The following is a 24,191-nucleotide window of genomic DNA, read 5'->3' on the forward strand; positions in this document are numbered from 1 at the left end:
TTTTCCACTTTGAACTTCTCCTCCTTCCCAGTTCTTTGTCATAGTACTTATGCTTTAAAATCTATCACAAATGCTACCTCTTCTGTGAAGACTTGCCTGATTCTGTTAGATGAGTGACTTCTTTTCCTCTAAATTTCTATAGGCTATTGGCATCCCTCAGGTTATACATTCAAATATACGAATATGGATAATCACTAAATTTAGAGAGCATAACTTCTTTCTAAAATGACTACATCTTTCTTACACAAGGAAAACAATATAAAACCAATCCAGGGCTTCCCTGGTGGTGCAGTGGTTGAGAGTCCGCCTGCCGATGCAGGGGACACGGGTTCGTGCCCCGGTCCGGGAAGATCCCACGTGCCACGAAGCGACTGGGCCCGTGAGCCATGGCCGCTGAGCCTGCGCGTCCGGAGCCTGTGCTCCACAACAGGAGAGGCCACAACAGTGAGAGCCCCACCTACTGGAAAAAAAAAATTAAATTAAAAAAAAACAAAAACAAAAAACAAAACCAATCCACCTTTCTTGTCTTGCATTAGTTTAGACAAAACACCATCTGAGAACTGGGAAAACCATAATTTTCTTTAATGTTTTGCCTGTAATTTGTAAAACAACAGAAAATATTCCTGTGGACATGTTTAAAATTTTTCCCAGATGCCATAATCTCAGTACTGTATGGCAATGTCTTCATGACACCCACTGAACATCCAGATGCTGAAAGAGTCTGGAGGACAGAAACTAAAATGATTAGCAATTGTGGAAATAGGCCCTTTGTGGAAATAATTTATATATGAAGAAGAAGGAGGAGGACAAAGAGGAGGAGGAGGGTGAATTATTTGACTCAGAGAAGAAAAGGTAGGGGCAGGAAATGTTAGTGATTAGTCTCTGAGTGTCTAAAAAAACTATTATATGAGAGACAGTGAGCAGCTTTTTCGTGTTCCTACTCAGAGGAGGACAAATGCTTTGGGCTGTTGCATGAGAGATTACAAAGAGACAGTGGGATAAGTCTCCAGACTGTAAAGTTGATAAAATTGTGGGGTGTGATAACATGTTGTCAAAGAAAGGGAGGACATCTTTCTACACTGGGGTCAGGGTGGTACCTTGGTTGAAAGAAAAGATACTGGAGATAGGGTTTTTATTCCCATGAGGTCATACATGTAGAGAAAGAAACGATTCTATCACACAGTGTATGAGAAAGCTCTTTCAGAAAACCTAAGTTAGGAATCTAATCTATACCCAAGGAAGGAAGAAATGTTCTGAGAATATGGTCCTGAGGGTAGATGCAGTCTTTGAAATGACATTCTGTTTACTTCTCATGGATCACCCACTCCCTAGCATTGTGACTCTGGGAAGGTTATTCGACTGCTCTAAGAATCAGTTTTCTCATCCGTAAGTGGGGATAATAGCTGTGCCTCCTTCACAGAGATGAGAGTATTCTCTGAGATGATGATCAATAAGTGTTATTTTTTTAAATTGTATTAGATATGTAGCACCTTCTAGGTACTACGTTAGGCATATTCCCAATCATTATCTCCTTTACAGAGCAATCATCCAAGCCCTATATAAAACAGATGATATGACGACTTTTCACCAGAGTTATGTTCTTTAATTAAAAATGAAAGCCCTAGGTATCAAAGACCAGCCTGCTGAGTTTCTTTACCTTTCTCAACCACGAGACATTTCCCTGATGTCTGCAGCACGTCTTTGACGTCTGGGACAGAAGACCAATTTGCCTTTACCCCCACATGGCTCCACCTGTCACCATTATTATGTGATCTTTATAAAATTAAACAGAGAATGTACCAACCTTTTTTTTTTTTTTTGCTATGCTTTCTACCAAAACCATTAAGCTTACAAATATGGTGTCTGTTTAATAAGATGAATGGATACCAGAAAGAAAATTCCTGTAGTTAATTTTATATCTTCAAAACAGTATTTATACCCACTAAAGTATGCGTGATCAATTTGAGCTATAATGTATTTCTCATCATCTGATGAACTTGTGATAGAGGGTCTCTTTTTAGCCAGTGGTTATTATAGAAAGCATATTTTCCTCTGGGTCATTGTTTCTTTCTTCCTCTGCCACTTACCTTCACAAAAAGCCATTTTCTCAAGGATTCCAGGGTGTGAATCCTTTAACTCTTCTCTGTTTCTATCAAGGGAAGAGATCACCATTCTGATCTGGGCAGAGGTTACTGTGTATCAATATAGACAACTGGTAAGCTTTCAATTGCCCATTTGAGAGTCAATTAAGAAGCACAGAATACTAAAGTTACCTATGTAGTTGTAGTAGAGTGTGTGTGTGTGTGTGTGTGTGTGTGTGTGTGCGTGTGTGTATACATATGTATTCCCTTTTTTTAAGGAAAGTTTGGATACTCAGGAGCAAGGATAATGAGACATATGCTCCATTCTTAGCAAAATAAAGAGTTCAGTACAAAGCATTATATGTAGCTTAATGCAAAAATATATTAATGACTATCTCTATGCTAATAGTGAAATTTAAAAATCCAAACTGCACAGTTGAATTTATATGGCTGAGTCAGAAAGAGTCATCATAATTGGAATTCGGCAACATGTCTGGATGATAGAAATCAGTGGGGCATGACAATCTTTACTTTGAGTTATACATAAAGATAGCTTAGGACTGGAATGAGACATGCATGATGTATAAAGGAATCCTTAGACACTATGAAAGTAGTTCGCCACTGTGAAGAGAAAATGGGAAGGTTAAATTACTTTGGCTATAAAACCCCATGTAGGGCTTCCCTGGTGGCACAGTGGTTGAGAGTCCGCCTGCCAATGCAGGGAACACGGGTTCGTGCCTCGGTCCGGGAAGATCCCACATGCCGTGGAGCGGCTGGGCCCGTGAGCCATGGCCGCTGAGCCTGTGCGTCCAGAGCCTGTGCTCTGCAACGGGAGAGGCCACAGCAGTGAGAGGCCCATGTACCTCAAAAAAAAAAAAAAAAAGAGGAAAAAAAAACCCCATGTAATGCAAAAACCAACTGAACCAACTGTGCTTTCCAGCTGTCTTAAGAACTGCATAATTGCAGAAGTTGGAGGAGTATATGAAGATGATTTCAGGGTATGTCTGATACTTTATTACAGAAACAGCAACAATAATGATAAAAGTTTTAAATGATCCCAAGATGAACAAAGGAAATACTACTGCACAGGTTTAATAAGACATCCTTTTATAGAAGATGCCTAAAGTGTCAGCCTTTAGAGTAAGAACCACTTGAGTTTGAGCCCCAGTGTCACCACTTACTCTCTGTTGGACCTTGAAAAAGTCCTTTACCTCACTGAGCTTTAGTTTGCTCATCTGTAAAAGCTGACCAAACAGGGCTAATGTGAGGTTTAAATGAGATATGAATAAATTTCTTAGCATAGAGTCAGGGGCAAGGATTAAGGGCTCAATAAATGTCAGCTATGGTGTTGATAATGATGAAGAAGAGGAGGAAGGAGAGAATGAAGAGGAAAATCAGCTAGATTGTCTATCTATAAATGCTTGTTAAAAGAGACTCCCAAGAAGAAACAATTGTCTGATGATGAAATGAGAGAATCCTCTCCTTCTAGGGGAAAGTTATATTATAGTAAATCATTTAGGTGCATTCCTATCTGTCCTTGTAGAAGAATATTCACTGTAAAATTGAAATGGGGTCATATGACTTCTGTCAGATGGAAAGAGGAATTTTTTTACCTAGAATTAAGAACAAACCTTAAATATGCTATTAAAAAATCTGTCCTTTGGCTAAATCCCTATATAGCTAAGAGTTTATGAAAGAGAGCAGTTTGTTTGTTTGTTTCTTTGTGCGGTACGCGGGCCTCTCACTGCTGTGGCCCCTCCCGTTGCGGAACACAAGCTCCGTACGCGCAGGCCCAGCGGCCATGGTTCACGGGCCCAGCCGCTCCGTGGCATGTGGGATCTTCCCGGACTGGGGCACGAACCCGTGTCCCCTGAACTGGCAGGCAGACTCTCAACCACTGTGCCACCAGGGAAGCCCGAGAGCAGTTTCTTCACTGTCCCTGAGTCTGCAGGTACAGTGGGGGTAGAACGTGGCACATCAAAAGTTAAGGCGCAATGAGCAGCAGTTCTTGAAATTGACAAGCCAATCCTAATATTTATATGAAAATGTAAAAGACTTCAAATATTTGGAGCAATCTTGAAAAAGAATAACAAAGTTGGAGAACTTACACTACCTGATTTCAATATTCTGGGAAGCTACAGTAATCAAAGCAGTGTGATTGTGGATTCACAGAGCAATGGAACAGAATACAGAGCAAGACACTCCCACTCGGGTGGTCATTTGATTTTTGGCAAAGGTGCCAAAGTAATCCAATAGGAAAAAGGAATTTTTGTCAATAAGTCGTACAATGAATAAAAGGAAATAAGTATCAATAAATTGGATATCTATATTGAAAAAAGTGAACGTTGGCCTCTACCTCACATATACACATACATTAATTCAAGATGGATAACAGACTTAAACATGAAAGCTAACACCATAAAATTTTAGTAGAAAACATAAAAGAATGTCTTCATGATTTGGGGGTAGGCTAAGGTTTTTTCTGTGTGTGTAATGGGACAAAGAAACACTAACCATAAAAAATGTTTTGGTAAATTAGTCTTCATTAAATGAAAAGCTTCTTTCATCAAAAGACACTACTAAGAAAATGAATAGGCAAAATGAAGACTGGGAGAAAATATTTGTAAAATAGATATCCGACAAAAGACTGGTATCCAGGATCTAAAGAATTTTTACAACTCAGGGACTTCCCTGGTGGCGCAGTGGTTCAGAATCTGCCCGCCAATGCAGGGGACATAGGTTCGATCCCTGGTCTGGGAAGATCCCTCATGCTGGGGAGCAACTAAGCCCGTGTGCCACAACTACTGAGCCTACGCTCTAGAACCCGTGCGCCACAACGACTGAGTCCGCGTGCCACAACTGCTGAAGCCCGTGTGCCTAGAGCCCGTGCTCCGCAACGAGAGAAGCCACCGCAATGAGAAGCCCGCACACTGCAACAAAGAGTAGCCTCCACTCGACACAACTAAAGAAAGCCTGCGCACAGCAACGAAGACCCAACACAACCAAAACTAAATAAGTAAATAAGAGCAATCATTTAAAAAAAAAATAAAGAACTTTTACAACTCAGTAATATAAAGTCAAATAACTCATAAATAAAGGGGGCAAAAGATTTGAAGATGCTTTCCAAAAGAAGATGTATGGATGAACAAGTATACAAGAAGATGTTTAACAACATTTGTCGTCAGGGAAATGTAAATTAAAACTACAATGAATACCAGTATGTATCCACGAGGAAGGCTAAAATAAAAAAAAACTGACAACATCGAAATTTGATGAGGATGTAGAGTGATTAGAACTTGAAAATATTATTGGTAGGAGTGAAAAATAGTACAATCTAAAGTTAGTACAATCTACTTTATGACCCAGAAACTCTACTCCTAGGTATTTATCCAGGATAAATTAAAACATGTGTCTACAAAGGCTTGTACAATAATGTTCATAGCAGATTTATTCATTATAGCTAAAAACTAAAGATAGTCCATCAACAGGATAATGTAGAAACAAATTCTGCTCTATTTATGCAATGGAATACTGTGATAAAACGGAGAAAAGCCATACTGATTACAGACAACGATATGAACAAATCTCAAAAACAATACTGAGGGGGAAAAAGAAATTTTAGAACAGGCAAAAGTAATTTACGGCAGAAAATGTCAGAACAGTGAGTGCCTGAGGGGGGCGAATAATTGAATGGGAAGGAGCATGTGGGAGCTTTCTGGAGTGTTGGTGATGTTCTATATAGGGGTTTGGGTTATACAAGTGTCAAAACTCATGGAATGTTTCTTTAAGATTTGTGCATTTCATTACATATAAATTTTACCTCAAATAAAAACAAGACCATAAACAAATATTTAACCCTAATTAATAATATGCATACTGGAATGCTTGGGGGAAAGTGTACTGACATTTGAACTGGCTTTGAAATGCCTCAAAAAATAAGATGGGTCGATAGATGCATTGAGGGATGGATAGATGGACTGTTACGTGATATGTGATAAATCATGTGATTGATATGTGATGAAATAGGTATAGTAAAATGTTAATGGCACAGTCTACGTGGAGGGTATGTGGGTGTTCACTGTAAAATTCTCTCAACTTTTCTGGATTTTTGAACAGTTTTGTAATAAAATGTTAGAAAAAGAAGTTAAGGTTGAATGGGTAGTTGATGGGTTGATCTGGGTCTGACCGAGACCCAGATGAGTGAGTCTGGTCCTCTCCTGTGGAGTATAGAATAGAAGAGCCAGGAAGGTTTTAAGCAGGGCAGTGCTATCATCAGATTTACATTTCAGAACGACCTCTCTGCCTGAAGCGTACAGGGTGAATTGTAGGCAGAGGGAGAGGAACTAACTGCAGTCTAGGAGACCAGTTAGGAAACTATTCCAGTTGCACATGTGAGATATTTAACAGGGTAAGGTCTATAGAATTACAGTAGGCGATAGTTAGGTAATGGGGGACAGGGCCAGGAAGGAGTCCAAAAGGGCACCCAGGTTTCTGGCATTGTTCACAGAAAGAATGGCCTGACAACCTCTGGAGGAAATGGAGATGAAGCAAATGAGGGGTTGAAGGTGGTGGGTGAGAAAAGGTATTTCATTCCATATCAGACATGCTGACTTTGAGGTTCTCTGTGGTTCTCTGAGATGAAGATGTCCAGGTGGCATTAGTAATAAGGGTCTGGAGCTCAGAGAAGAAGTCTAGGTTGGAGATATGGATTTTGAAATCATCAGCTAAATGATGGCAGTTGAAGCCATGCCAATGGATGAGATGGTCCAGGGGGAGAACATAAATGAAAGAGCCCTGGGGTTACTCACTCTTTAGGGTTTGGCTGAGGAAAAGGAGGCGGGCAAGGAAGGCCAAGGAGGAACAATGTAGAGCAATGTTTGTGGATCTCAAAAGGACTAAGGGCAAAATTCATAGAGAGGAGGGTACACATAACTTTGTTCGGGCTTTTGGAGTGGGAAGAAGAGGACGCAGCAAAGTTTTCACAAAGGAAATACCAGTGGGACAAGACTTTAAAGGGTGAATAGGAGTTTTCCATGTGAACAAGGGAGGTAAAAGAAAGGCAAAAGCAACAAAATGATAGGCCAGAAGTTTCAAGGACTGTTTAGGGAATTTCAGGCCATGTTTTGTGGGGGTTTTTTTGTTTGTTTGTTTGTTTTACCGTAGGTTGGGGGTTACAGTTTGGCTTTTTCACCAAATATCAGCCTGTTGGAATACAGTGTTGGGTTAGGGAAGGACGATTTCTGTACTTCTCCCTGATATAAACTACTAGTTTTCAACAGTAGTACACACCAGCGTCCCCTGGACAGCTTGTTAAAACAGATTGCTGGGCTCCACCCCCAGAGTTTCTGATACAGTAGGTATGGGTGGGCCTGATAATTTGAATTTCTAATAAGATCCCAGGTGATGTCAATGCTGCTGCTCCAGGGACCACACTTTGAGAACCACTGAGAATGCAGAGAAGAGGTGCCACACTATCCCCCAGAATCAGCTTCTGAGGGCAGGCTTTCCCTGTCAGAGGGGACTAGTTATATTGGCAATAAGGGACTGTTCACATCACACAGTCTTCACATCTTTCTCACTTTCTTGGTAGACAGCTCCTTCCTGTTTAATCTTCAACTTATAAAAATTTTGGAAAATTTCAAGGCTGGGTTCTTTTCAACAAAGCAGACTCATGCTCGTGTGAGTCCCAGGGCCTCCTCTGTCCACTCACCCTGGTGACACACAAAAAAGAAAATGACTGCCGTGCCTTTCTCTCCAGTCTTGGCTGCCTTGTGGAACTGATTTACATCAGTTCATCCTTTTCCCCTCCTAAGCCAGCCCAGTTATTACTGGAAGATAAAATAAGCAAGCATAAACGATGATAATGTATCAAACTCCCCACAATAGCTCCTGGTCTGGTGGTGACCCTAGTGACACCACGGCCTCTCCTAGAAACTGGTGACACTTTTTCATTTAAAATTTATCTCTTCTACAGTTCTGCGACATTTCAACAACACAATCTAATGCAACATCCCCAAATTAATCAGGAATTGTAGTCCCTCCACACCCTCCCCTCCCAGATTGTAGGGTTTTATGGCATTTGAATTTAGGATGCTTATTACTTTGTGAGAATGAGCTTTTAACTCTCCTCCTTCCCCCCAAACCTTGAGATTATGGGGGTCTTGTGTATATCTCTGTGCCACCATGGTGTAGGAATAGCATAGTTGATATGTCTGCAAGGTGAGTGCCAATTTACTACCCCAAGCCTCCCTGAGATTGGTGGAGAAGAGCTGGGCTGTTCCTCTGCCCACAAGAGGAACACAAAAGGGATGAGCAGGGAACAGAGGATCAAAGGATCAAATTAATCTGCAGCAAGGAGGACATAGCGTGACCTGTGGGGCCCATGACAAAGGCCATGGTGAGAGGGAAACTGAGCTTGTTAGATGACTGATCATAATCCAGAGAGGTGTTTACATCAGGTAAGAAAGTTTAAATAGGGAGAATTATACACAATGGTAGAGACAGGGCCAAACTAGAATATACTTGCGAGATACTTCAGAGTTTTAGAAGGCATTCAAATCAACTTAGCCAAAGAAGAGATAAAGTGATGCAGTCCCAGGAGATTCTAAGGGCGACATTATCACCAAAATACGAGGTTCCTATAGTCTAATCCATTCCTCTACCAAACTAGGTTCAGTTTATGATAAAGATATTAAAATGGGGGGAGGGTGTAGGATTCAGAGCATCAAAGAGCCCTCACACAGTGTGTGATCTAATAGAAAAAAAACAATGCAGCGGAGCCTCAAAACCAGACAATTCAGGGGGATGTGACACTGAATATTTAAAAGTCTGTCATGTGAAAGGGGACGAAACTTGTATGGATGGGTAGATGTTACAGGGAAAAGATTTTAGAGCAAGAAATATAATAAGGAATTTTCTGGAAGGTAGAACAGCTTGAGGAGTTAGGAGCATGGGGTTTGGAGCAAAGCTGCTTAGGTTTGAAGGTCCTGTAGTAACCTTCTGATTGATTTACCCTCTTGGTACCTCAGTTCTCTAATCAGCACAATGGCTTCAAGAATAGTATCTTCTAAGAGTATTGTTGGGAGAGTAAAGAGTTAATAGTTCTAAAATGCTTACACAGTGTCTGGCACATGCCAAGGGTTATCGTTGTTGTTATTCTTGTTACTGATAGAGCTACTGATGGAAGAATGGCTTTGAGGGATGGTTGTACCCTCCGAGTTGTCGTCTGAGCAGAGATGTTCAGGTAGGCAGGAAATCAGAGAGGAAGCAGTGGTAGGAGGGCAATGGCACCAGATTGATGGTTTCAGCGATAGGCAGACACGGGACTTCAGAACAACTACAAAGGATGAATTCTCCACCATCTCTATGCCCACTCGCAACAGCATCGTGACTACTTCTAAAGGTTGTTTTTGCTTTAGTAAAAGCATGAGAACTCACTCCCACAAATACTTCCACAATTATAATATCTTTAAAACTGTCTATAGATGATATTTACATTTTCACAAACTAATAAAAGTCAGTCTTGAGAAAAAGTGAGCATTTTGAATTAGGTAAGATGCAGGGACATTCATTCATCCTTTCATTCACTATTTACCAAGTAATTCACACATCGGGCACTGTGCTAGCATCGGGGATACATATATTAGTAGTGATAAGCTACATTCCCTTGCCTTCAAGGAGTTTACGATTTAGTCACATTGGTCAGAAATAAGATACAAGAGATTAAGAACCACTATGTGAAATAAACCTAAGAGAAACCTTTCAATACTGAGTGAGAGTCTACAAATCTACAATTCTTGCCCCAGTAAGTAGCAGCAGCAACAGTCCCGTGGACAAATTTAGTACAGAGAACAGATAAAAACCAAAGCCAAAACCCAAAATCCCAACACACACACACACACCCCGCCGCCCAACCCACAGACAGCAGCCTAGAATCCGCCTTGAGGCTGTATAAGCATGTTGAGTTAAAGGCACTGAGGGTCACTTTGCTTTTGAGAAGTAAAGCATAAGGGCAAGAAAGAGCAATCCCTTTGTGATGAAGCAGAGAAATGACTTCTTCAGAAAGAAAACAGAAATTCTTTAAAGTAAAATATAATCTAAAAAATAAAAATCTACCTGGCTATAGCCATTGAGGTGTTAAATACATACATTAAATTCCAATGGGATGGGGTAGATAAATATACAGCACAAAAGAGAGATTGCTGAGAACCTTTATGAAAACTACATATTGTAGTTTAGAAGCCGGATGAAAAAATCTGTTGCTAAAGATAAATTTAACAAAGAATAGAGAATTTAAGACATACAGTTTCAACAAAAGAAGTTTAAGGTAAAACAAAAATTTCTCCTGCAATCATTTTTAGCAAAATCTTGATGGAGACTAAAGTCTCTTCCAGGAAGTCATTACGTAGCACTTAAGACATGTAAGTGTTTCAACTCTCCAAAGCCAGATGGTATTCATTGTGGGGTCCCAGGAGGACTCACATGTGAATGGCCACGGTATTGGTCAGAACGTAAAATACAGCCTCAATGTTACATACTTACCTAAACATCAGGCTCCACTGGGATTTTTTTCTTGAATAAAGGTTTGAGAATTGGGTCCCATCATCTATTAGTGCAGAGGAATTATTTCTGGAAATTAGAAAGGTGTTTTGTCCTCCAGAGATACAAGACATTTAAAAACTCTGAACCTCTTGAATTCTAAAACACTTTCTTCAAAGATTAATTGAATCACTATGCCGTTATAATCATGATATATTCTGAAGTAAAAAATAAAATCAATATTCAATTTAAATTCTTTCTGGGGAAGGAAAACAAAATGGGGAGAAAAATAATCCAACATTAATTTCTAAAAGTGATTTACATTTTTCTGTTTTTTTCCCCAAATTTTGTCTCTTGAATATGTATCATTTCCATAACCAGGAAAGATGGTTGGAACAAAGAACTATAATATACCAATATTAAGACATTTCTTAAAATATTTATCTTAAAGAGTGCAATTAATTCTGGTAGCTCTACTCAAAAAGATTTAGGATAGCCAAGCATAATAAGAGTTAAGGTGTCCACTCTGGATTAAGACTCCAAATAGAGAGTGCAAGATGGATGGTCCGATACATGGTATGAAACTGAACAGTCTAACATTATTTTATTCTAGAATACAGAAAAATTATTAGAGACTTTGTTGAGCTATTTAAGCCCTCAGTGTAATATGAGCAACTCCCCATTTTAACCTATGTGCTAAGGGGAAAAGAGGGACGCTGTATGAAACTAATAACCAGGAGAATTAGTAAAAATATGAATTAAGTTTTCACTCTATATAGAGCTAAAGTATAGAATATTGTGTCAAAGATTATAGTGGGAAAATCATGGAGGTATATATTTTACAATCATTAGTTATATTTGTCTCCACAAGTATAAAAGTATTATTCTATCAAGTAGGTAATAATATAAAGCTATCAAAAGCAATAGGACATCAGTTGATTACCTACAAAAGAGATTACATTTATTTGCCTTGCTCAGTAGTATCACACATACCCATTGGTTATTGTACTATGGGGTCAATGGCCAGCTTATTTTAGTATTAGCAGATGTTAGCTACTAATGAAACAGGACACCTGGTGAGGGGGACCAAATATTTGATCATTTATGGGAGATCTTTATTTCTCTTGCAAGATTTTTCTTTAAGAGAAGCTCTTGGTCCTTAGTCAGGAAGACTAGTATATTTCCCAGGGAACTGAAAGCTCTGTGTAGAATAACCTCTATTATGCATGAGATACCATCTGTCTCTGGGTCAAAGAGATGATATACTGTGTTGCAGGACACTGGTTCCTTTTTGCTCCCATTAGATTAAGTCAGACACTTGGCTTCAAGGGACCGTCTGCACCAGTCCCATATCCCGAAGTTTACCCATGGCCTAATGTCAATCAACAGTCTGGAGGGCAGAAGCTCTTCCTATGTAGCAACAATACTTCATTTTAACTGACAGCTGACATTCTCCTTGATAGCAATTAGCACATTGAAAACTCCCAACAATTAACCTTGGCAGGAAAATAAATAATTACGATTAACGTCTTTACCGGGGTCAAAGACTATCATTTCATTATGCTCATACCCTTGTTAGTACATAGATTTTCTATTAATTTGCTGATCATGTATGGACTTCAGTCTCAGTGTACGTATTTAAAATTTGTAGAAGTTGATCCTAGAAAAAACACTATCCTGTGACCGCTTTAATAGAGTTAAAATGCCTAAGCAGCCCTGCCGATACAATTCTTCCTTTGCATATCTGACTTCTAAAAAGCACACATTCTCTTTGTAGTGTTCAAGCAAGTAGCCTTGAGCTGGAAGCAAGAGTGAAGGTCAAATAAGAGAGGAAGTCTTAACTAAATCAGATACATTTCATTTTGCACAAGAATTTTCTATCAGTTACCTCTATCAAAAATCAGCCTATCTTTCCAGTTTACTTTTTACCAGGAGTAAAAATTAGTTTGCAAATTGTAAATGTAGGGGGGAGAGATAATTTAGCACACTGTTTTATCACTGTCAACCCAGTGGTTTTCATAACTGAATCCCACACATTCTGAGAACGTCATTACTGCCTTGCAGTGTTTATACAGCGGCGTGGAACAAGCCCATCTCCACCAAAGGTCAGAGAGAGAAACCGAATGACCCAGGGAAGGACAGTGTGACCTGTTTGTGACTAAACTCTGAACAAGAGCAACTGAGTTAGTATAGTAGGCAGAATGAGAGCGAAGGAAGATACACACTGGGGGCTCAGCCATATTTCCTGAGGTTTTTCAGCCCCCCTGCCCCTGCACACCCTGATGACGCCAAGGCTGATAACTGCTCTTTTTAGATCAGGGCATAAATGCTCTTTCCTCAGTATAGTCATTGAAGCCAGGAGAAGGTGAGGATCTTACTTAGGGATGCCAGGATGCACTTCTGTTTGTTTATTCCTTTCTACTTAAGGACAGAAAGAGGCAAGGGGAGTTTACCCTGGGTTTCAACATCTGTCCACATCCCTACAGAAATTTTCAGCAGCTGAAGTCAATCAGTTTCCACAAAGTGCTAAGCAACCGTACCAAGTGCTCCCAACTAACATTACCTCCGGATGTGCATGACCAGGCATATTTCAACGTGCTCTGCCAGGCGGTGTTAGTAATGTGAGCAATACGCAGCTCACTTTACTTGCTGACTGGCTTAAAAAGAGAAAATTAAATACATTTCTCATAAGGATATTTTGTGGAATTTTTCCACATCATTAAATAAAATGTAGCCCTGGTTTAAAGGCATTTCCTGAGAGAAAACATTTCTTAACCTAAACTAACTGAACGATGTGAAACAATCTGCCTGTATACACCATAATATTTTTTTCCTGATTACATGTAATAGCTCTCCTATCATCCTGCAGGCTTACCCGTATCATCGAATGTTTCATGGCCCTCCGAAAAAATTGACTGGAAACTTTTTAAAGCTGTTCTAGGGAAATGGGTGGTTATTCAATTTTCTCCTCGTAGTTACAAAAGACTGGATGGTATAAGAGATGACGTTTCGGAAATAATTAAGCAAAATAATGACTTGCTTTCTTCAGCTAGGTCCGTGTTTCCTTCACAACTTCGGCACAACAAGCTATAACATTGCTTTCTTATTGCTAGAATAAGGAAGATGAGCTCAAATGTGACAGACAGCAAGAAGCAGATGCTACAAAGAAATACAGAATCAAATGGAAAGCTTTCTTGTTTGCCATCAGAATGCATATTTTTCACTTTCTTCCCAAGGATGGACTGCACATCCCTAGTGATGACTTAAATTCATTCACAGTTTGGGTTTGCAACACCGTTTAATTACTTTAGATCCCCAGTGAGGTAAATTACCACTCCGAACTCAGTCAGTTTTGGTTCCTGCATAGGGACTGAGGTGCTGTACAAGATTTGTGTTTCTTTTTATTTTCCATTGGAATAGCCACATGAGATGTTCTGATTTTTCAACAGACCCTCCTGGCCTCTTTGTCTCAGTCAGAAGTTTTCTATTAAAAAGAAAGAAAAAAAAAATGCTCCTTACAAGAAGATACCACACATCTTCTGTTTAACCCCAGGAGTCCTCTCTCCAATTTGAAAGTCAACATCAGACAGAGGGGTAACGCTTTTTTGTTTTGTTTCAATCCGAACTCTCACAGTTGTTCAAATTGAATCAAGAAGCAAGAGTTTCAAACTAAGTGGTGAGCTAAAATAAAACTGGGAGACATTCATTCTAAAGGTTGTATGGGAGAAGTGCCGAGTACACCCTGAGAGAAAAATAAAGGAGGGGGTAAGTTCTCCATAAAGAGGTTATGGCTACACAAGAATCCACAAAGCAATGTGTAGGAAGAGAATGTACATACCGCCCGCAGCATAATCCAAGTTGCTGTAATACAGCTTGGTGAAACATTTAAGCACTGGGGTTTTTGAAAAAACTCGGTGAGTGAGATGCCTTCAGAAATAAAAACAAAGTTGGGTTCCAAGAATCTTAGCGATTCTTGTCCCCATCTGGCAACACGGACAAATGTGCATGTGTGAGTGCGTGTGCGCCCACCCCACACACACACGTGATAGGACAAGGCTGCTGTGTCTAAAGAGAAACATAGAACAATTTTCTCTTCGGGATGCTGGATCAAATTCCCAGTCTCCTAACTAGGTTAGGACTTTGTCCCTGCTTTGAGCCTTGCCTTGTGGCAGAGAATAACCTCCTGCTCCATTTCTATTCCCTGCAAAAATAAAACCTTCAAGAAGAAAGAATGTCCTATTGTTGGAGCAGAATTATTCCTCCAGCTTCTCAAAGAGGAGGTATTTTTGGCATCTGGGAAGAGATTGTGTCCAGAGGGGCTTCTTAGTTTTACAGCTGGGTCCACTCAAACCAGTCCAACAAGCCAGCATTACATAGAGGAGCCCAGCCAAACACAGACACTTCAATCACGCTCAATTCACTTGGGTTCTGGTAAATGAAATAAAACCCCAAAGCTTGGCTTTTTATTTTTCTTAGGGCAAAGTCCATTTAGAATTGATATAATCGCTTGCTATGGTTACATATGCCACATTTATTTTTAAATAGCTCCACATCCCAAGGGCTCCTGATTTCCATCCACACGGCAGGTAGAAAGGCTGCAGGAAAATCATTTTCAACACAGTCTACATTTTACCAGGTTCCAAAAAAGCACATCTGGAGATGCACACCTAAGTTGGTGAGAAGCTGGGCTGCCTGGTAAATATGCCCTGCATTTTGGGTCCTGCTAAAGGATGCCCAGCCAGAGACATGGCTGGGGATGAAATCCATCCCATAATCTGCTAGCCAAGCTGAACATCCTGTCATGGGGCTGCAACTGCCTAGAGGAAGAGGCCTTTTTTTTCCCTACCCTGTGTAAATATGTCATCCACTCATAACTCTTGTGCATGTGGGGCTGTGTCTGCAAGTCACCTAATAGGCGACTGGGGGCCCTGATTAAGAAGTCCTGTGTTTGCTCTCGAATACCAGTGGAGGTGGATCTATAGAAGGCCATTCCTCTGCTATACGAGGGCTCAGGGGCCAGACTCTCACAGCCCCTGCCAAGAAGCTGACTAAGATGCGGACCAACACCGGGATAAGACTCAAGCTCTCTCTGACTCGGGTTCCTCTGCTTCCTGGCTGAATGGCATTTTGTGCTTCTCCTGAGGAAGGTGACGACATTTGCCTACTCTTATCCAGGGCTGGTGCTTTACTTCTCTTCCTTATCAGTTCCTTGCAGTCAGGGACTGGGTCTCACTCATCTTTGGATGCTAAATAGAGTCCAGCTGAGTCTTGATGGTTAATATCTTGTTTAATCCAGAAATTGCAAACTGTGACCTGTAGACCAGCCTGGCTGCTCGTGTATCAAGAATTGTGTATCATCTGGCACAGATAGAGTTTAGCAAGTTATAAATTAGGTTTTATGTTTTACATACATTCTTACATTTACAAATGGAGGGGCTTCACATTAAAATCTGCATTTCTGGTTTCTTTGGAAAAACTGGGGATGCTGGCATCACTGGCTTTGCTTTGTCTTGTGACAGCGTTCAGCCAGAGCAGAGGAGCTGCTAGGCTTTTTGATCTGGCGTGTTCTCTAGGTCACAGAGTCACCATGGTGCCTTATTCCTTCCTGTGAACTATCTGCCTTGCTCTTCTACGAATACGGTTTAATTAAATAGGAGTCCATTGGAATAATGATCCAATAATCTCCCTTATTATATTCAGTTACCGGATCCAATGCTGTAGCATGGAGTTTGTCAACTTTTTTCTCCCTTATCATCCATGGTAGATGACTTGCACATGTGCAACACACTCTCAAGGGTGCTGTCAGTGTTATTCTAGCTGTAACAAGACTGTGAGATGGTTGCTATGGCCTGGAAAACTCCCTTCTTAGAAAAAGAAAGCAAATGCTTTGCAGGCTTCAGAAAAGCTATTACTGGTAACAAATTTCTTGTGACATCTCACAACTGATCATGACACACTTGTGTGGAGTGAGAGTGCAGTTGCGAATAGCTTTGAAGCTGAAAAAGGAAAAGCATAAATAAGTTTAGAGAATTGTGTTTATAAAGCACGATAGAAAAGCATCAACAAGACCTCCCAGTAAATAATTTTAGGTCAGAGTAAATACTAGGTTTACTAACTTCAATTCAGTTTCCCACACATATATTTATGACCAGGGCCAGCCCACTACATGGGAGAAATTGGCAGCCACCTTCTTCTTGTGATCGGGCTGGTAAGGAATCTCTACTATTAGACTCATTTCTAGGATTTAGGTAAAGACAGGGTATTGTTCTAGGAGACTCTTGAAGACAGAGAAGATCAACAGATTCTCTCAGATGCTCTCCTAGAACTTGAATTAGGGTCGGTGTCTTAGATTTGTAGTTTGTACCAAGAGAGCAGCAGGAAACCTGGATCTGTCTCAAGAGAAGGCGTGGAGGCTGAGAGCTCGGCAACAATCAGGAGGGAGAAGCAATAGGTCTGGACAGGGGGTGACAGAACCAGATGAAGGATTGACAGAGAGCCCTGGGGTGCTGAGTGCTGACTTAGGGAAAGAGACCCAGGAGATGAGCTTTTGAGAAAGAAGAATGGAGTAATGGCAAAATCCACGGGGATGGATTACTCCAGAAGTTCTTTCCAAAGCTGGCTTTGCTGGTGATTTTGAAATTCACCAGTGTCATACGGGCTCATTTAAGGCATGGCTGATGGATTGCCTTCACCTGGGGGGCAAGTGGAACGTCAGATGCTAGTCCCTAATGCAGAGTGTGGTTTTTGTCTTAATCACCAATCTTTCTTTTTTCAGGATTTTTAACAGGGTGACTGGCATTTTGCCTGAGAGCAATAGGGTCTTAAGATAAAGTACTGAACGTCTGATGTTTCTAGGAATTAGATTGTTAACAGGCACAGTAAATGGATCAGGTGGTTCATTTTTCTTTGCAGGCTGGATTATGTACAAGTTGGCCTGGGCAAATTAGGGACCATCTATTGAGAATTAAGTATTTATTACTCTGCCCAGGCTCTGATTTCTTCAAATTCAAAGATGAAGAATTTTGAACGAAAAAGAGGTTTTCGGAAGCTTCTAAAAAGGTGGTGTAGACGAATGGTTTTAGTCATAGCTCTTTAAATTGTTTTTACCACCTCTCAGAGGGACTTAAATTTCAGCTGTCTGAGGCTGGCTAATTACTGAGGTAAAGTCAAAAGTTGTTCTGTGCTCAGAGAGGACAGGGGAATAAAAGCAGTGAACCACAAAACTGTGTCAGGAAAGTTTACTTTTCATGGTCATTGAATTAACGAAGGAACACGGCAGCTCTGGTCCGTCTGTGTCTGTCTTCGTGTCACCCTGGGCCTCGGTGCCACAAAGGGAGAGACTCTTGTCAGACCCAAGCACCTTTTCCACCAGAGGGGAGCTGGCAAAAACAGAATGCTCCTTGATTAGGAAAAAAAAAGGTTGGAAATTGCTAATTCTCACTTTCCACTCACTTGCTTAAAATGTGACAATTGTGTTTCTGGGGTGTCCTTTGAGAGACACAAGGATGAGAAGTGGAGTCGGGGGCAGAAAACACAATGCCTGCCTTTTTTTCCTCTGGAGACAGAGAGAGAGCGGAATGATTTGCAGGTGGCCCCATCTGCAGCCGCAAGGAATGCAACGACTTGGAAAAGAGTTCTACTTTTTTTTTTTTTAATTGCAAAAAAAGAATGAGAAGAAAATGCTAATAGTTGCAGCTAGAAAATATGCCTGGGAGTATGGCCTTTATCATCTGCTTTTGAAGTAGGGGTTGAGAAAGAGATGAAGCCAGGGAGAGTACCCAGAGGGCTGATCAGGCGTACAGGGCGCTGTGGGCACCAGGACACATTTGGCACCTGAGGGAGAAACTTTTCTGTAAAGTCATTTCAAACTTGCTCGGTGATTTGGTGAGAATAATTTACATGGTCTTCTAAATGGTATATTCCTGTTTCATCTCCAGACAAGAGCGCAAGAGATGTTTATAAAGACCTTAGCCTCTGTTTAGGGATGTCTAAATGCATTCTGGTAATTAACTTAACTTTGATCCAATGCAGTGCTTTTTCTTGGTAAAATAAATAAATCAGTGAAGGTTCTGGAACACTCTCCCCATTGAGACCCCTATCATTAATATCAAACTGAATTATTTCAATGGATATTGTTAAGTCTGTTTTTTTTTAAATCTCCTATCTGGTTTTCCTATTAATAAATAATATTAACTATTAATAAGAGTTCAAAGTGAAAAACTTTAATTTATTAGTGCAATGCTTATCTTTTCTCATAAAACAAAACCTAAAAGTGTTCTATATAAGACTGTCCACATGTTGGTAATATTCTTGTCATAACCTGCATCTCAGTTCCTCACTATATTGTTAGGAAGGCTTAGTCACATGGCACAAGCAATAAAGAGAAGAGACCACAGTTCAGCTTCCATAACAATGAATGGATTACGTACTTTCAACTCCTCTTGCCATTTTTATGTATCTCTCTTCCCTGAAACCCAGAAGGGAAAGAGTTAGGTAGAATTTCTATTTAGCTGAAAAGAATCACAGGCTAATATGTACTAGATATACTGTCACCCTCCTCTTGTCCCTGTTTCCTGGTATTTCCTCAGTTGTGGTGTCTGTGAAATGGACTGGTCCAATATCAGACCTGGAGTTATGAAAGGAAGTATGATTCTTTTCATAAAGGGAGAAACAGATATATTTAATCATTTCATATGAACATTGAATTTCATCAATATAGAGCATCCGGTACCAGTCCGCAGCCTGGGGGTTGAGGACCCCGAGTTAGACTATCCAGTGACATTGGCCCCTAACGAAAAGACTGTGGAATCCTTGAGAAAGGCAAGGTATTGTCATGCTTGATATAGGATACTGCACCCCACAATTCTTCCCAGCCACACTCCTGCAACTCGAAGGTTGCAAATTCAGGTGCCTACTTGGCCAGGAGAGGAAACTGAGTGACTGAAGTGGGAAGGTGTGAGAAATGAATAGGGAAAGATGGGAACCATGGTAAACAGGAAAGAATGTCTCATGGTGTGAGGGTGGAGTTACCACTCAGACTAGTACTTAATGGAAATGAAGCCTAGGCTTACCCTTTTCATTTTTTAAATGAGAAATAAGAAACCTAAATTTGCATGTGAATTTGCCCAATTTTTTAAGGTTGGCAATTTATTAAAAAATTTAACAGCGCTGAACTATCCTTGCCTATTGGCTACCTTAGAGGACACTCTTATTTTTCTTGCATAAAAGCCCCCTCACTGAAGATGACCATTGCTTTAACTTTACCTGCAAGCCCTAGCTTCTCTAAACTCTGGAACAGACCTCCCCCTGCCCATCTGTTTCTCAGAAGGAAGCTCGTGTGACACAGCTGGCTGGTACAGACCCTGACATAACATCACAGCATATCCAGGGCAAAAGATGAGCAGGGCCTTGGGGCAGGCATAGAACGAGGACAGTCCCATTTTTGCCATAGACAGAAAGTGGCATTTTGACCTCCTAGTTCTGCTACTATGATAATATAAGGGGACACCCGAGGCTGCAGGGTTAGGATGGTACCCACTGCCACAAAATGGCCCTGTCTGTCTCTGGTGGAATTCTCCTTCCTGTGAGGGAGCACTTAGGCCAGGGAAGTTGTGGGTAAGAGATCTGAAAATGGCCTAAATATCCTTTTAAAAAAATCCTCTAAGATGGTCTAAAACCTTTTCCCCCATTCTAAAATACTCTTTCTGAAACCCAGCCCAACTCCCTTTATTTGTGTTAGCATATTTGCCCTTGAGTGTGCCTGGGTGAGTTTACTCTGTCACCTAAGAAGCAAAAGAAAGCAAATTCAATTTTATGTAAGTAGTGAAAGAAAAATACCATCAAGAATCTTCAGAGCAGCAATTGTAGATGTTTTGCACCAGGGGAATTGAGAATGTGCTTTGTGAAAATGACAAAAGGTTGCTAACAAGAGTCAACAAACCAGTTTGGGAACTGATGTCCCATAAAAATGATGGCCACTTGACAAGGTATGGGAGCCATAAAGGGCACTGGTACACAGCAGAGACCTCAGGTCCTATCTTTACAATGAGGCAGACATCAGTTCACTCAAAATGGCTCACAACTGATGTCTTTGCTATTCTCCTACCGAAAGCAGTGTCTCATTATTTGAATATTGAAACATGGAATCAAACAAACCTATCAATCTATTTCTCCTAGTTATTTGCATTTCAAATTAGTGAGGTCTTTTAAAATATTCATGTTCTTTGACTCCGTAACACCACTTGCAGGAATTTACTCCAAGGAAACAATTCTACACAATAGCAAAAAACAGAAAACAAGCTAAATATTCAGTAATAGTGGAATGGTTAGTAAACCACAGTCTATGATCTCAGTGAAATGTTATACAACCATTGCAATGATTATAAGGACTATGCAATAACATAGAAAATACTTATGTTAAAATGTTGTCAGAAAGGCAAGATGTAAAATTCTAAACAAGCATGATTTTATATTATACAAACCAGCCAACTAGAGAGCAACAAAATCCTTTGTACAGGAAATACAGGATTACAGGAAAATTCATTGAAAAGTTAACAGTAGCACTGTCTGGGTGATATCAGTTTTTCTCTTCTTTCCTTAATTTTCTGTATTTTCTAAAATGAGCATATATTACTTGTGTAATGAAAAAAAGTATACATTTAAAAATGGGGCTCACTCCCAACGCTTTAGAAAATGATAGCTAGGGACTTCCCTGGTGGCACGGTGGTTAAGAATCTGCCTGCCAATGCCGGGGACACGGGTTCAATCCCTGGCCCAGGAAGCTCCCACATGCCGCGGAGCAACCAAGCCCGTGTACCACAACTCCTGAGCCCGTGCGCCACAACTACTGAAGCCCGCACATTCTAGGGCCCTCGTGCCGCAACTACTGAGCCCGCGTGCTGCAACTACTGAAGGCCGCGTGCCTAGAGACTGTGCTCCACAATAAGAGAAGCCACCGCGACGAGAAGCCCACGTGCCGCAACGAAGAGTAGCCCCCACTCGCCGCAACTAGAGAAAGCCTGGGTGCAGCAATGAAGACCCAAACGCAGCCAAAAAAAAAAATAAGAAAAAGAAAATGACAGCTAACACAAAATGAAGCAGTCTCTTCAACAAAGTGGACGTAGGGTTATCATCAGCAGGATTTTCTAAAGCGAAAATATTCATCCAGCGCAATAATGATCCAAAAGCACTGCTTCTGAGGAGGGGAAATAACTCCAACATTTCCCTCAAATAACGCTGCCAACACTGCACAGAATCAAGTTAATTATTCCAAGGATGGGTTACAACCCAAAGCAAGAGATTTTCTTATTTTTATCATAATCTCAGTGAAACCTTGTACATGTGGTACCATCAGTGAGAAAATTAACCTTATTAAAATCCAGCTACAGTATTAAATAAGGGATTTCCATGGAAGCAGATTCAGAAAGTTGAATGAATGTAATGTGAAGTGGAATTTCCTTTCATTTTGTACCCCCTCCCCACATAAACCTCTGCCCTTCAATTTCATCAAGTGATCCTTTGTTCTGACATTCTGGGCAGGAAGTATGGAGAGAACTGATCAACTTTCCTAACACCTCTTGTGAGTTTTGAATGTGCACGTGTTCGAATACATCAAACACATCTGCTTCAAGACAGTCCATGCTAAATAACCTCACCATGTGTAATTCATACACCACACCAGCTCCCTTCCTCTTGTCTCTCCTTCATGTAATAGCAACTCACACAGACACACACTAGAGTTTTCCCAGCCTGATATTTAAAATGGAGGAAAACAAATTTGCAACAGGAACGTGAAAAGCACTATGTTGCTACGTCCAAATAACCATCAAGAGAGAAATAAATCAAATTCAGCAAGTGAGAGGAGAGATGGGAAAGGGAGAGGACTGAGAGGAGAGGAGCGAAATTTAGGCTGGAAATTCCATTGTGTGGTTTTCAAAGGCTTTTCTGAGCTTTCTCTTTCTATTATCACCTTACAAATAGCCTATTGAGTAGAAAAGGATGCAAATATTTGTTTTGGGTTTCTTGCTACCTTCTTTTAGAAGATGGAGAAAAATATTATAGAGGATATTTTATTATTCTTGTATCGTTTTTGCTTTATTTCACTGAAGTGGCCAAAAGACACAAAGTGAACATACAAAAACAAGCATTACTATTGATGCCACATTGACTTACTTTTTCATCCTGTTTTCTTCGTGTGTGTGGCTCAGGCTACTAGAAGAAATGTATTGATTGGTCGACAATTACTCCTAAGATCCTTCCGTAGGGATGTGTATGAATTAAGTTTGTATGTTTTGAGAATTAAGTTTGAAGTAGACAAAGTTTATATTAGCTTTCCCTAGTCATTATCATCTTTCCTTTCATTTGTACAAATTAAATACTACATGCTTTCCCCTGGCCTCTTTCCTAGTTTGCTTGGTTGTATCTGAAAAGTCTTCAAATTTGCCACGGCTTATCCTCAGGGGAACAGAATCACCGGCATTGACATCTGCAACAAGGCTTCAAATTTGGTTCTGAAAGTAATCTGGGCAGAATTATTTTCTGTCTTTGAGCATTAGTTTACTTATTTGAGTCTGTTCAAAGAAAAGGTTAATAGTACAGAGCTTAATTGAATGGAATTCCCAAGATGTTAAGTTAAACATCATTTATGGAAAACCGCATTTAGTTCATAAGCCCATCAGCAACACTCAACAAGGACATGAGGATGCATGTCCTACCACTAAATGCTGCCTCACAAATCCAGCAAGTCCTGTCCTTTCCTAACTGGTTTTCGATTCACAAAGGGATCTGACCTTTACCCTATGGTTTCTTATTTCCTTTAAAAGTCAGAAAAAAGTTATGAAAGAGTTTACTAAAATGTCTTATAAAAGACTGTCCATTCCTCAAAAGCTGGCTCTTGCCTCTCAGCTTTTCTCTTCATCCATTTCCACTGGGATTTGAAACATTACTTTAGTTCCCAAGTCAGGGAGGACATTTCTCTTTATTTCCCACATATTCCTCTGACCGGAGCATATATTTAAAATAGCAGTAGCTTGCAAAATGGAATAAACAATTCCACAGGTGTTCCAGTGCCCACTCAGACTTATCAGGAGGTGTGGAGATGGCCTCTGAATGGCTGGGAGATTGGCACAGTGGTGCTAGAATTAACCAATGTAAGAGTTCCTCAGTGAGTTGTTTCTCAATTAAAAAAATAAAACAAAAATAGGGCCCCATAACTACTGTGCCCTGTGTTAAGAACATTATGCATTACCTATTCCAATCTGAACGATTCCCTGGCCGCTATGAACCCTCGTTTTTCCTCCCAGTCGCTCTGTCCCAGGAGGAATTTTGCTGTGTGACCCTAGCTGCCAGCCCAAATCTTTACTGGTCTCAGGTCCTTAGTGATTCCACTAACATCCACCCTGAAAACTTTGACACTTCCTTTTATAGTGACATAGGACAGCCCATCTCTTTGTGATTGTCCTAATGAAAATGGAATTCAGCTAGTGCGCGCACGCACACACACACACACACACACGCACACACACCCCATACACATACAAATTCTTCTCTTGCTTCCAAACCCAAATGCTTTTA

Source organism: Lagenorhynchus albirostris, chromosome 3 (assembly GCF_949774975.1).
Source record: "Lagenorhynchus albirostris chromosome 3, mLagAlb1.1, whole genome shotgun sequence".
NCBI classification, from domain to species: Eukaryota; Metazoa; Chordata; class Mammalia; order Artiodactyla; family Delphinidae; genus Lagenorhynchus; species Lagenorhynchus albirostris.